This window comes from Cupressus sempervirens, chromosome 6 (assembly GCF_028749045.1).
Source record: "Cupressus sempervirens isolate cs-2001-9-10 chromosome 6, ASM2874904v1, whole genome shotgun sequence".
NCBI classification, from domain to species: domain Eukaryota; kingdom Viridiplantae; phylum Streptophyta; class Pinopsida; order Cupressales; family Cupressaceae; genus Cupressus; species Cupressus sempervirens.
This window is the reverse complement of record NC_143123.1, coordinates 226929684-226942606: the sequence shown is the minus strand read 5'-3', so window position 1 is coordinate 226942606 and position 12923 is coordinate 226929684.

Below are 12923 nucleotides of genomic sequence, written 5' to 3'. Positions count from 1 at the left end.
AAATATATTTATTTAAAATGACTTTGTTCTAATGTTTTTGATTAAGAAAAATAGGTTTTACAGGGGTCCTGAAACTCGAAAGCTTTTACATATAAACAAGCATAAAAATAAAGGCTCGATCCAAGTGAAGCTGTCTACATAAGACCAAAAGACAACAGACCCATGACCAGAAAGAAAAAGCCAACCTAAACAACTTAGAAAAAGATAGAACAAAAAGCCACGAGATCCATACAGGAAAATAGATAGGACAAAAGGACAGAAGACCCCTATTGATCTATCTATCCTTAGAGATCTTGCATTGTCTTGGCCACCTCAATGTCTCTTTGAGTTTCTATAGCCACAACCTCCTACTTTTGATCATCTTGTTGTCTTGCCAGGTCCTTGGTCTCCTCCTTATTAGCATCAGTCTACATGAGCGCGCACCTATCCTTTTCCTCCTGGACCCTCCCAATACTAGCCTCTTTAAAGGATTCACCCAGACTAATGATGTTCTCATTTAGAGTGGCCAAGGTGTTAATCATCTGGTTGGTGTGGTTCTGATTAAAGGCCTCTTAGCTCTATAGTCTCTTTTCCACCCTAGTGATGTGACCTGCCTGGTCCCCTAGAGGAGCCTGATCACTACTACTGACTTGAATATCCATCTGGCCAACTTTAGCTTTTAAATACTCAAGCTTGTGAAAAATCCACTTGATTGAGCGAAAGTTGTCAATCATGCAATTTTTCACATTATTAAGCAGGTCGAGGCTAGGTTCACGAGAATTATCAGAAATGGCAACTAGGGCAGGGTCAATAAGCTGCTCCCAATTTATATTCCCTCCCTATCTTCCTAGATCTGTGGATTCATTTCTTCTCTTACTATCCCCATTTTGGCTATTTTAGCATTGAACCTCCTTAATGTCCTTCTCCTCTCCATTTTCACTTCCCCTCTGTTAATATCCACTAAAACCTCTAAATTCTTCTGCCAAGGTAGGGAGAGAACATGGGCCATGGGATGTTGGGGGCTTTGAGGCTGAGGACTAGGGGTTTCAAGGGATTGCTCAATGCTCCTCGCCAGGATCAATTCCTTCACAACTTTCCTCTTTTTAGGATTTTTAGACAAAATTTTAACTTCATCATCCTTATCCCTATCATTCAAGTCCATTTCATCTCCTTCCTCATAGTAGTCATCCTCACCCTGGCTTATGGGTTTAGGTCTTGAAATCCTAGGGCTCCTTCTATTGGGAATGTTACTCATAGATGGAGAAACAACTTCTCCCTTTTTCTATTTCTTTCCCAAAGAAGGAGTGTCTTCCCCTACTTTTGAGTCTAAGCTTTGAACATCTTTAGAGTTGGTAGAAAAATTAGAGCTTCCAGAATCTTATGAACCTCCCAATATGATTCCAATGGCTTTTGCCCTTGTTTGGGCTTTAAAGAACTCATACACAAGAAGCAGTAAACCCTCATGGAGGGCAGGGCTTACACTCTTCTTCTTTTTAAAACCCTCAATATTCTTGTTGAGTGAAGAGAATAAGTAGAAAGGAAAGGAAATTTTAACCCCATGCTGAAAATGATTCAATAAAAAAAAATGGTGAGTCCTTACCTGGTCGAATCTGGTGTCCAATGAGATAAACTCAATGACCACACATAGGATATACAACCATCTCTTCTTAATAGAGTCCATTTCATAATAGGTTTCAACCTTCACCATTCTCCTCATTTCTTCTACATCCTTAGTGAAATCCTTGATAGCATTGGCTGAAAGTTTTTTGTCCCTAAAGAAATTGAATCCCACATTGGAGATTTCAGTGACCTGGGCAATTATGTCCATATTGGGCTGATGTGAGACACCATCAATTTTCACTTGGCCCACCTTCCATGAATTCACCATGATATTGGTCACCTCTTTATTGAAATCGTACAATTTCTCGATAGACTAGGTGACAACCCCTTTCTCCAACCTTTTCCAGACCTTCGTTCTACTCTTCCACTTCTTAGCCTCCCCCATAGGCTCTGTCTTGCTATGATCTCCCACCATTTTCATTTCAATTACAGAGAAACAACTCACTTTCTCCTTCCCTTCACTTTTTTCCTCTCTCTACAAATTGCATGTAAACCTATCTTTTGCATTAATAGTTGTTTTGACTGATCCAAGGGATAACACCCAGAAAGTGTGTCAGAGGTATGTAATGAAGTTATGATTCATTATCATCCCATCATTTTCATTAAGGCATTGACATGCGAGACATCTCACATAACTTAACATAATTAACTTGAGATTTTAAATGTACTTCCCTAGATACACTCCAGGTGTAAGATCTCATTCACGGTTGCTAGAAAGATATTGTGATAATTCCAACTCATGACCATATTTCTTCTCACTGCTTTGTTGGCAAACTAATTGGCCATAGGATTTGCCTCTTTGTACACGTGTTTGATGTGTACCCTTTTGAATTTTCCCAAATCAGCCTAGGTTTCCTCTATTATGTTTTGAATTGTCCATGATGGCAGCACAATACCTTTTAAATAATTGATGATGTTTAACAAGTCACCTTTGAGCCATAAGTTATTGATTCCAACCTTGAGAGCCAATTTAACTATATGGTAGGCTGCACTAGCCTCAACAAAATGGTTAGTTTGATTCCCAATCGAGTAGGAAAGAGAAGTGATTCCAATCCCATGGCTATTTCTAATGGTTCCTTCACATCTAGATGGCCCCGGATTCCCTTTGGCCGAACCATTGAAATTGGGTTTGTGCCAGTTTTTTGGAGGGAAGACCACCTTGCATCCTATCTTTTTATCATCCTATGCTTCTTTTGCTACATTTAGTTCCCCCCTTCCTTTAAGGTTTCCCCCTTTCATGACCATGTAGTTTTCTTTGATAGCACCCTGGATTTTATCAGGTAAGACAAAGGCAAGAGTGGTCGTTTCTCTAAAAATTCTATTATTCCTTTCCTTCCAGATATCCCAACAGAAGTGAGGAAGAAACCAGGAACTGATGACCTCATATTTCATGCCTCTATGTAGGCTATCCCATTGATTGTAGAAATCCACTATGGTGGCTTGTTTACACTAGCAAACTTTCCAATCCTTTGTTATAAGATCCCATACCTCTAAAGAGTAGGGGCAATGAATAAACATATGATCAACTATCTCCATATTTTCCTTGCATAGAATGCACCAATTTGGGATGTACTGGCCCCTTTTAATTAAGTTATCCAGGGTGAGGATTTTATCCTGCATCATCAGCCAAACATATAAATTAATTTTGGGAGTAAGGCTCAGAGTCCATACGTTAGCCTAGACCATTTTTTCCATATTGTTCCAAAGTGATAGGTATCTAGAAGCCACCAAATAAATCCTAGTAGAATCAACACTCTAGATAAGTTCATCAACTTTGTTGTTGAAGATGATGGAGTTCAGCATGTTCATTAAGGGTTTGAGATTTTGCAAAATTAAGGCCAAGTCAATCCAACCTTGATTAGTCCTGTAGTCACTAACTTTGGGGCTGAATCTCCTGATGCAAGTGTGAGCCCACCGTTCATAGATGGGATCATTAATAAGAGGTCCTTATATTAGCTAGTTATCCTGCCAGAAGAGAATTCTATCCCCTCTCCCCACTTTCTAAACTCCATTTGATTTTGCCAAGGGTCTAGCTTTGAGAATTCCATTCCAACTAAAAGAACCAACTAGAAATTCTCCTTCTCCTAGAAAAGGCCTAATAGATGGTCTTCTTAGGTACTTTTCCACAATGGTATCCCTCCAATCTCTAGTGCTATGGTAGATGTGCCATATCTGTTTAGCCAATAGGGCATTGTTAAGGTGCTTAATTTTCCTGATTCCTAATCCTCCAAAGCTTTTGGGGAGGCAGACCTTATCCCAAGCCACCAAGTGATATCTTTTATTATCTTCAAGGCTAGACCAGAGGAAATCTCTCTCAATTTTTTCCATCCTATCAACAAATTTGGCTGGAATCACAAAAAGACTTATAGCATAAGTAGGAAGATTTTGCAAAGTGGACTTCATAAGGATACATTTTCCTGCCTAGCTAAGTATGACTCCTTTCTAACCAACTAGCTTTTTATTAAATCTATCCAAGATTCTATTCCAAAAAGATTCTAGAGGCCTCAAACCTAGGGGGAGCCCAACATAGGTTGAAGGAAGGGATCCCACCCCACAAACTAGGATACGAGAAATCTTCCTTTGCCACTCATCTAGAGTATTAAAAAAGAAAATAGAGTTTTTTTCCCAATTGATGGTCTATCATGTCCCCTTAGAGTAGATGTCAAGAACTTTTTTCAGAGCCTTGGCCTCCTGAACCATGGCTTCCCCTCCCAAAATAATGTTATCCACAAATTATTGATGAGTGAAAGAAACATTACAAGATGATGGTTTGAGGCCTTGTAGAGATCTATCCTATCTTTTCCTCTTAATGAGTTTACCAATGCACTCAACAAGAATAATAAAAAGAACAAGGGAGATAGGATCACCTTGCCTAATCCCCCTAGAGGGGAAGAAGAAATTTGAGGGAGCACCATTGACCAAAACAACAAGGGAAGGAGTAGAAACCAGTTGAAGGATAATTTTGCAAACTTGGTCATCAAAACCAAAGGCCTGGAGAACAACCTTGAGGAATCTCCAGTCCACCTTGTCATAATCTTTTGAAAGATCTAGTTTTAGAAGAAAGCCTTCCCTATTCCCAACCTCCAAAGAATGAATAAATTCATGAACCATCATGATAGAGTCCAAAATTTTCCTACCAGGAATAAAGCCAATTTTCTATGGGGAGATAACCAAAGGGAGAACCTTAAGGATATGAGATGTTTGTAATTTTGAAATGATTTTGTAGAAAAAGTTGCAAAGGCTAATGGGTTTGAAGAGGTTCAACGAATTAGCCCACAGAGATTTAGGGATAAGCACCAAAATGGTGGCATTAAGTTCTTTTTTAGTAAACTCTTGGCCCCAAAGAATTCTTGCACCACTGTTACCACATCCCCTTTGACCACCTCCCATTAGATTTGAAAAAAGAAGGTCGAGAAACCATCTAGACCAGGAGCTTTATCAGTAGGGAGAGAGAATAAAGCATCATAAATTTTAGAGCTAGAAGGAATAGCCTTGAGCATGGCATTATGATGATCAAGGAGCAAAGAGGCGATGGAGTCCAGGATTTCACCCTGATCCTCTATAGAGAGCAAAGGGTCCTGAGAAAGGAGGGAAGAAAAGAAGAGGACCATGTCATCCTCAATATTAGAATCATTAGTTAGACCAAATTGTCCTTTTTTTATGCTAGAGATCTAGTTGGAAGCTCGATGTTTCAAAGTTGAAAGGTGGAAGAATCTAGTGTTTTGGTCCCCAGCTTTGAGCCAATTAATTCTGGATCTTTGCTTCCAAAAAAGTTCCTCCCTACTAATAATGTTATGGAGGTCAATGAGAATCAAACTTTCCTTAAGCCTATTCTAATCATTATACCCCTCATGTTGGATTAGGTCCCAAATGGATTGAAGTTAATCAAAAATCTCCTCCTTATGTTAGAAGATATGCCCAAAGTCCATTTTGTTCCAAGACTTGACATTTCTTTTAACATTCTTGAATTTTTGGGGGATCCTGAACATAGTTGTACCTTCTACCTCAATGTTCCACCAAAGAGAAACCTTTGCAAATAGCTATGAATGGGAGGTCCACATTTTCTCAAACAAAAAAAGGAAAAATCTATTTAGCCATGATAGGGTTGATAGAAAGAGAAATAGAGGAGTGATTAGAACCAACTCTGGGAAGGAGAGAGAGTCTACACAAAGAGAACTATAGCTAGGAAGGGGAGATAAGAGCCCTATCAAGGTGAACCTGGATGCACTCCATCCTTGTACATTTATTAGACCAAGTGAATCTTGCTCCCAAGAGATCCATATCTAAAAAAGCCAAGATATTAATAAAGTTAGAGAGATCCAACTTACTATCTAAGTTTGGAGCCATTCCCCCAAGCTTTTCATCATCCGAGAGAGGAGTGTTGAAATCCCCCATTATAATGCCTTTATTTAAATCTATTTCTTGAATAGAATTCAAAATCTTGTCCCAAAAATGCCTTCTGTCCCTTTCACCATTCGAGGCATAGATGTTTAAAAGGAACCAAGAATCATTTCTATAATTATGAATAACTCTACAAAGAAGAGCATTACCTTCATTAAAATAGTAGACAATGAATAGGCCTTTTTTTTAATAAAGAGTGAGCACCCCTCCTATAGACCCTCTGAGCCGGTGGCTTCACCATACATATTATTGCTAAAGGATAACTTATTAACCATCTCCTTCTTCATCTTGGTTTCTTAGATCAGTAAAAAATCTAGTCTTTGGTCTCTTATCGCATTCCTAACTATTTCTTGTTTGTGAGCACCATTTAGGCCCCTCACATTCCATGATATTAGCTTCATTTCTTCTTGATTGAATCATTGATGGTCTTATTACAACCATCTGCCAAATTCCTTCTGGCTTCTTCCTACCTGACCTGGTTAAAGCTTGGTCTTCCTGGCTTCTTAGGTTTAGCACCAACATTAGCCTTACCCCTACTTTTGGTAATGGCCAGGGAAGTAGGGGAGGGATCATGACCATTCTTCCTTTTTACCATGGACCATTATCCTTTATTTTCTTATGAGCATACATCCAACAGCTCATTTAATTTGTTGAGCTGTTTAGGGGAAGAATTCTTGACAAGATCAAAGAACTTCTGCCCAAGATCAGCTGAGACAATCTTTTCCCCTAAGGATAAGGTCAGGGTATCCATTATTTTCCCTTGGGCCTAGGCCTGTCTATGTTCCTTTCCTAGGGTCTTAACATTGAGATGATAGGCCCCGCCCAAACCACTATCTCCCACACCTAACAAGACATCACTATTCGGGGGGATGATGTCCTGAGTCATCTTCTCTGATACAACAACATAATTGTCTTTCTTCTCACAATGCTGGAGAACAAAGGGCAGAGCATCCAACTCCAACACCTCAGCCCCATGATTTTCATTCTTGTGCAAGGCTTCATCCTTTGTAGTTACAGTTGACTTCTTGACTGGTTCATTCTATCTTTTCTTCTCCACAACCCTAGTCTTGTCTTTACTCTAAATATCCTCTTGACCTAAGGTCACTTGGGTCTCTGTTATTTCTATCTGTCCTAGTTTTTCATCCACTCTGTTTTGGTTGTTTGGGACCTTTTTTTTTTCTATTTCTAAACTTTCTTCTTGTCTTTTCTAGATGAAACCTTCCCTGAGGAGGAGGCAGGAGGCATTCCCTTTTTATCCACTTTAGAATTTGGGAATTCGCTGGCCTTGTGTCCTGATTTAAGGAAATTAAAATTGGTGAAAGGAATCATCTCATAAATAATCTTTTGCTTGTGCACTCTCAGTTTAGAGTGAAAGGACACAAAATATGACATGTACACATCTTCCACAACCCCAACACAAATGTGAGCATAAGTAAGGCATCTTTTTGAGGCAGTAGTCAGGTCAATTGAAAGGAGTTCTGCAAATGAGTTAGCCACTTCTGCAAAAACCTCTTAATTCCAAAATTCCAAAGGAAGCTCTGGAAGTCTAGCCCAAATAGGAGCTTGTTGAAAAAAGGATTCCTTCAAATTTAGATTAGAGGTCCACTTCTAGAGAACTAGGGTGGAATGACCAATGGGCTAGGGACCATCACACAGAATAGTAGAAAGATCTTTTAGACAAGTAAAGTCTAAGGACAAGATCCCTTTAGCCATGGTTGTGATAGAGACTTGGCCCTATGAAACCCATTTCTTCTTAATAAACTCTCTAGAAACATCAATGTTAGGTCTAGGACCAATGAATTTTCCAACTAGAGTCAATGCAATAGCTACAATACTGTGATCCACTAGTTCGTCCAGGATTGCAATGGTACATGACCCCTTAGTTTCTTTAGGGGGAATCTTAATAGTAGGGAAAGAGGACTTACCTTTAGGTTTGACACCAAAAAGTGAAGACCATTTAGCTACTGGAGGATCTACCATGGGGGCAGATAGAATCTCAACCAAGGCCTTGGGGGACACAAGTGGGTCCCCATCATCTTTCTCCTCTAGATCTCTAGACACTTGACCTTCCAACTCCTGTCACCCATGCTCCAATCTAGGGGCCTGAATTCGATAGTCTAGAGGAATCCTGCCTAGAGCAGGATCCAAAATTTGAAATCTTGATTTCCCTCCCTTGCTTCTGCTCATCTTCTTAAACTTTGCTCTAATTTTTAGAGTAATGAGAATTCTAGAAAATGTAAAAGATGAAATAAATAATATTAAAACTTTCATTCATTCATATTGTCAAATAAATATTTGAATGTGTTGACTTATAATTTTTTTTAGGTAGTTAGTAGACTTCCATTTGACATGGCAGACTGCCATTTATTCTCATATTTGATTTGTAATTGTTAAGTGTGTAAAACATGTAGTCAAAAATACCTTCATAGTAAAATATTAAACAATGACTAATAAAAAGGATGCATATATGGGTAGCATACCTTTCTCCTTCACTCAAGGCCTAAAATGTCCCTCTATTTACTTTAGAAATTGCCTCTTGAAATATAGTGCTCACACGTATCTCCTCTCCACAAGTCTGATACATATTCCATAGTACAAACACTAGGAAGACATAGTTAAAGTCTAAAACAAATAAACTATCAAGGCAAGGAAAAATATTAAGCTGAAAGTAGAAGTTATTGGAAAAAATAAATCAAGTATAATTAATTGAACCTGAGAATGTAGACACATTAGGAAAAGGCAATGAATAGTTTGTGATCTAGCGTGATCAACAAAATGCTACATCTGTATCCATAGTAAGGTAAAGTTCTTTATTTTGCTGCTCTATAGACTTCCACTGTCGACATGTCATACATCCCTTTATATTTGAATGTAGACTACAATTGTCATGACATCTGTAGTGTAAATGGTGAGCAAATGTGTAGACCTCAGATAATAGAGTTAAAGTTGAACCCAGCTATACTGCATTAAAGATGAGAAGTTTAATTATGCACCAATGATTGACCATGCAAAGCAGAGGAGTCAATAAAAACATCTCTTATGGTGCAAAATGCAAGGTAGAAATTGCATAGTTTTCATAATTATCAATGCAATTGACCATAATTGTAAATGACTAAAATGTGAACATTACATAAATATGATAGTTTTCAGAGGTATAAACTTTTTTTTGAAAGGATAGCCTCCCAGGTTGGGAAAGATACAGTAAATCTAGGAAGATTGAGTAGATAAGCAAAGGTCAAAAAATACCAACTAACAACTGCATGTAATCTGTTGCCCATGGATTGAACGATGCTTCATCGAATTCCATATCACTAAACACAAACATTTGTTTTATCATCTTCTTTGCCTACAACTAGCATTTGTCAGCCCTTGTGAGAATCTCGTCAAACACTCTCTGAAAATTAGTGATCATGTTCCACTCCATATGTTGGGTAAATCTATATTTCTCTGCTAGCGTGTTACCCTGGACCAAGTGCAGCTTCAGGTTTTTTGTTGTTTAGGTGATTACATGGATAGAGGGAGTAGAATGTGCATGATCAACAAAATGCTACAAAATATACAACAAATTATAATTAACACACAATCAGCTATGATCCAAATCTAAAATAATGATACAAAAAATGAACAACTGACTATAATTTACCAAATTGCTACACAGTAATTTACCATTTTGTAAGTGGTGACTAAAATGAATAATTTAATAGTTAGCTGTGATCCATTTATCCATTATAATTTACCCATGAGACAACTGACTGTGCATGAGATAGTCAACACATTTAATTTGGAGCATCGCAGTTGTGATCCAATTATCCATTATAATTTACCCGTGAGACAACTGACTATGTGTGAGATAGTCAACACATTTAATTTGGAGCATTGCTCTATAGGAGAAGCCTATCGACTTAATTATTCAAAATCTTCTCCTAAAAAGTAGAGTCCCTCATTTTTAGGAAGTAGGTGAAAATGGATGCTTTTTTCCACTTGTCAATAATCTAAATTTTAGTTTTTTAATTAACTTATTTTTAATGCATATCTTCCTTAAATTTTGAACTAAAATATTGAGTATCACAAATTATGGGACCTCTAGCTTTAAAGTATTCCCTAAAAAGTAGTAAGCAACTTCTGCTCTATATTGTAGGAAGCCCCCTTCCATAGGACCCCAGCCTAAGAAGCTAGCTTAAGTCTATCAAAGCTATTACAGCCTAATGCACCACCTTCCATCAAAATAATAAAAAATAATCATTGTTTAAAAAAAGATAATGAATAAAACTAACAAGTTATTATTATATTTTAATAGATTGAAGTTGAAGAATTATGTTTTATTTATCTTTCTTCTCATTGCTTGCATGTATGACCATGTAGCCTTAGATTGGATATTTCAATGTAGTGGTTTTTTCTCAATTATTTCTTAGTAATATATTTAGAAGTACAAGTTAGTTAAAGGATATTTTACTATTATTTAAAATAATATTTAAAGAATGGGCATATTTAGATTACAAGATAATTTTTGTTTAATTTTTTAAGAATTTAGTTATTTCAATATAGATTATATGAATAGGAATTGAAATTTATCTTGTATTTAATATATTTATTAATATTAAATACAAGATAAATATGATTAGTTATATTACATTTTAATCGATTGGAGGATAATTTTGTTTATGCACATTTTATTTTGAATCATACCAATTGAAGTATATAATTAGAAATGAGATCAATAGTTGTTTTGAATCTTTCATTTTTTTGTGGGTATAATATTTTAAAGATCTATATATTAACATGCACATATTTTAAAATTGGTACATGTTTATATACTTCCCACCTATTCATAGATTTATAATAATAATAATACAATCAATTCTTGAATTACTACTTCTTTATATGTGTACCCATAATCCTTGCTCATGTTGGGTTTGGCCTTGTTTCCTAAATCATATTTACAATCATTTAAAATAGAGGTCAAAATTTATTTACAAATAATTTACATGAGCATTAAACATGTGAGTAGTCATATTATATTCATTTACATATACTTCTCATTGGTTTCAACAATGTCTTGCCCAAGAGGAACCTATGAGAACAAAGTTAAACTAGACTTAATGATGACATAAATTTTTAAGAAAAAAGAATGTACATACAAAGTACAATTGATTTAAAATTTATGAACCACTAAAATCATAAAATAATAAACTTAAACCTCAATGGAAGAAGAATCCTTATGAACCACATGGAAAATTGAGGCCCATTGCACAACTCTAAGGGGATAGATAATAAGCCCCACACATGCAAACATCCAACTAGAGGGAAGGGAAAGTAAACAAATTCAGTAGATGCAAAAAGGAAAAAAGGGTCTTATGAATTAAATAAATAAAAAAACTATTATAAATATAACTATAAAAGGCTCCATGTGTATCTTAGCATGGGTCTATTTTATTATTTGTGCATCAGGGAAGTCTCAACAGGCTAACCTAATTTCTTGTTTGTAACTTGTATAAAGAAAAATAATTTTTTTAGTTGTAATGTATGGAATTAAACTGTATGTTTGAGCTTTGATGTGGATAGAGAGAAGAGATGAAGGATTTTCAAATTCTTTTTAAAGAGGTATCAGTGGAATCTATATCATTCTTAAGTTTTCTTCATTGGAACTATTGGGACAAATGTGTTGTTATTAGTTAGTTGATTATTAAAATTTGTAAATCCTTCAAGGTGGCTTTGATGTTCAAATCTCACATAGCGAGTCTTCTTGAAGGTGGATTTAGCCTTCTCTCATTTGGTAGTATGCTATAGAAGTGAGCCTTTTGTTCTCATCAAATTCTTACGTGGTTGAGAAAATTTTACTAGGGTTCCAGTCCTTTAACATGAACTTTTCTGTTAATAACAATAAATGTAATAAATGTATTGTATCAACTCTTAAAAAGGTTTTATTTTTAAGATGGATTTTTTTTAATATTAGTGCATGATCTTGCAAGTATCATTTTTCCTTTAAAAAAATACCTTGTGTTATGGTGTTTCCTTTTATCTTCTTATGCACTATCATATTCTTTATTGGTGATTTTTTTAGGAGGTCTAAAATTTATAATTATTACACGCAACAAATTCATAGCCCTCCTAGTTGTGTGTTGTAGCCTATTAATACTAGAAGAAGAATATTGAGAGAAGTACAATAGTCACCACTATTGGAACTATAATTGGAACAATTATTATGTTGTCATTGATGTCAAAGCTTATTGGTATGATACTTTCTCTTTGAGTAGAGTGCCATATCAAGATGAATGATAAAGAGGATTTGAGGAGAAGACACAACAAAATGACCTAGAGGAAAGATTGAGTCATGAGAAACTACAATGGGTAGTTCATCAGTTAGACTTTGACAAGATGATGTGTTTGTTTAATCATAACACAAGTGAAGAAGATAGGTGTATTGAGTCCTAGAAGAAGTGATTGATAGAAGACCAAATGCACAGGCTTGACTGAGAAAAAGAGAAGAAGATTAAGGAACTAGAAGTTTATGTCAAGTGAAGCTAGAGTTGACTGAGTGATAGTATAAGCTAAGAAAAATATAGTGTCAATCAAGCATTAGTATCAACCAAGTATCAAAAATTATGTTGAACAAAATACTTAGTATCGATTGCTCATTATTTAGTGATGATCAATTGTCAAAACCCAATGTTGGCCGAGTGACAATATTTATCAGTTTGTGGGGAAATCTTGATTTCCAGCTGACACAATTAAATTCTTGGTATATGTAAAGCATGTTGAAGATAATGATGGATGACCTAGAGCATTTAATTCAAGGGAAACTATGTTTGATCATTTCTATCCATGAATTCAAAGAGAAGTTTTAAGAAGTTTCTAGAAGAGAAAGGAGGAGACAAAATGATGGAAGGACTCAATGAATTTGACCAAACCCTAAGATATATCCA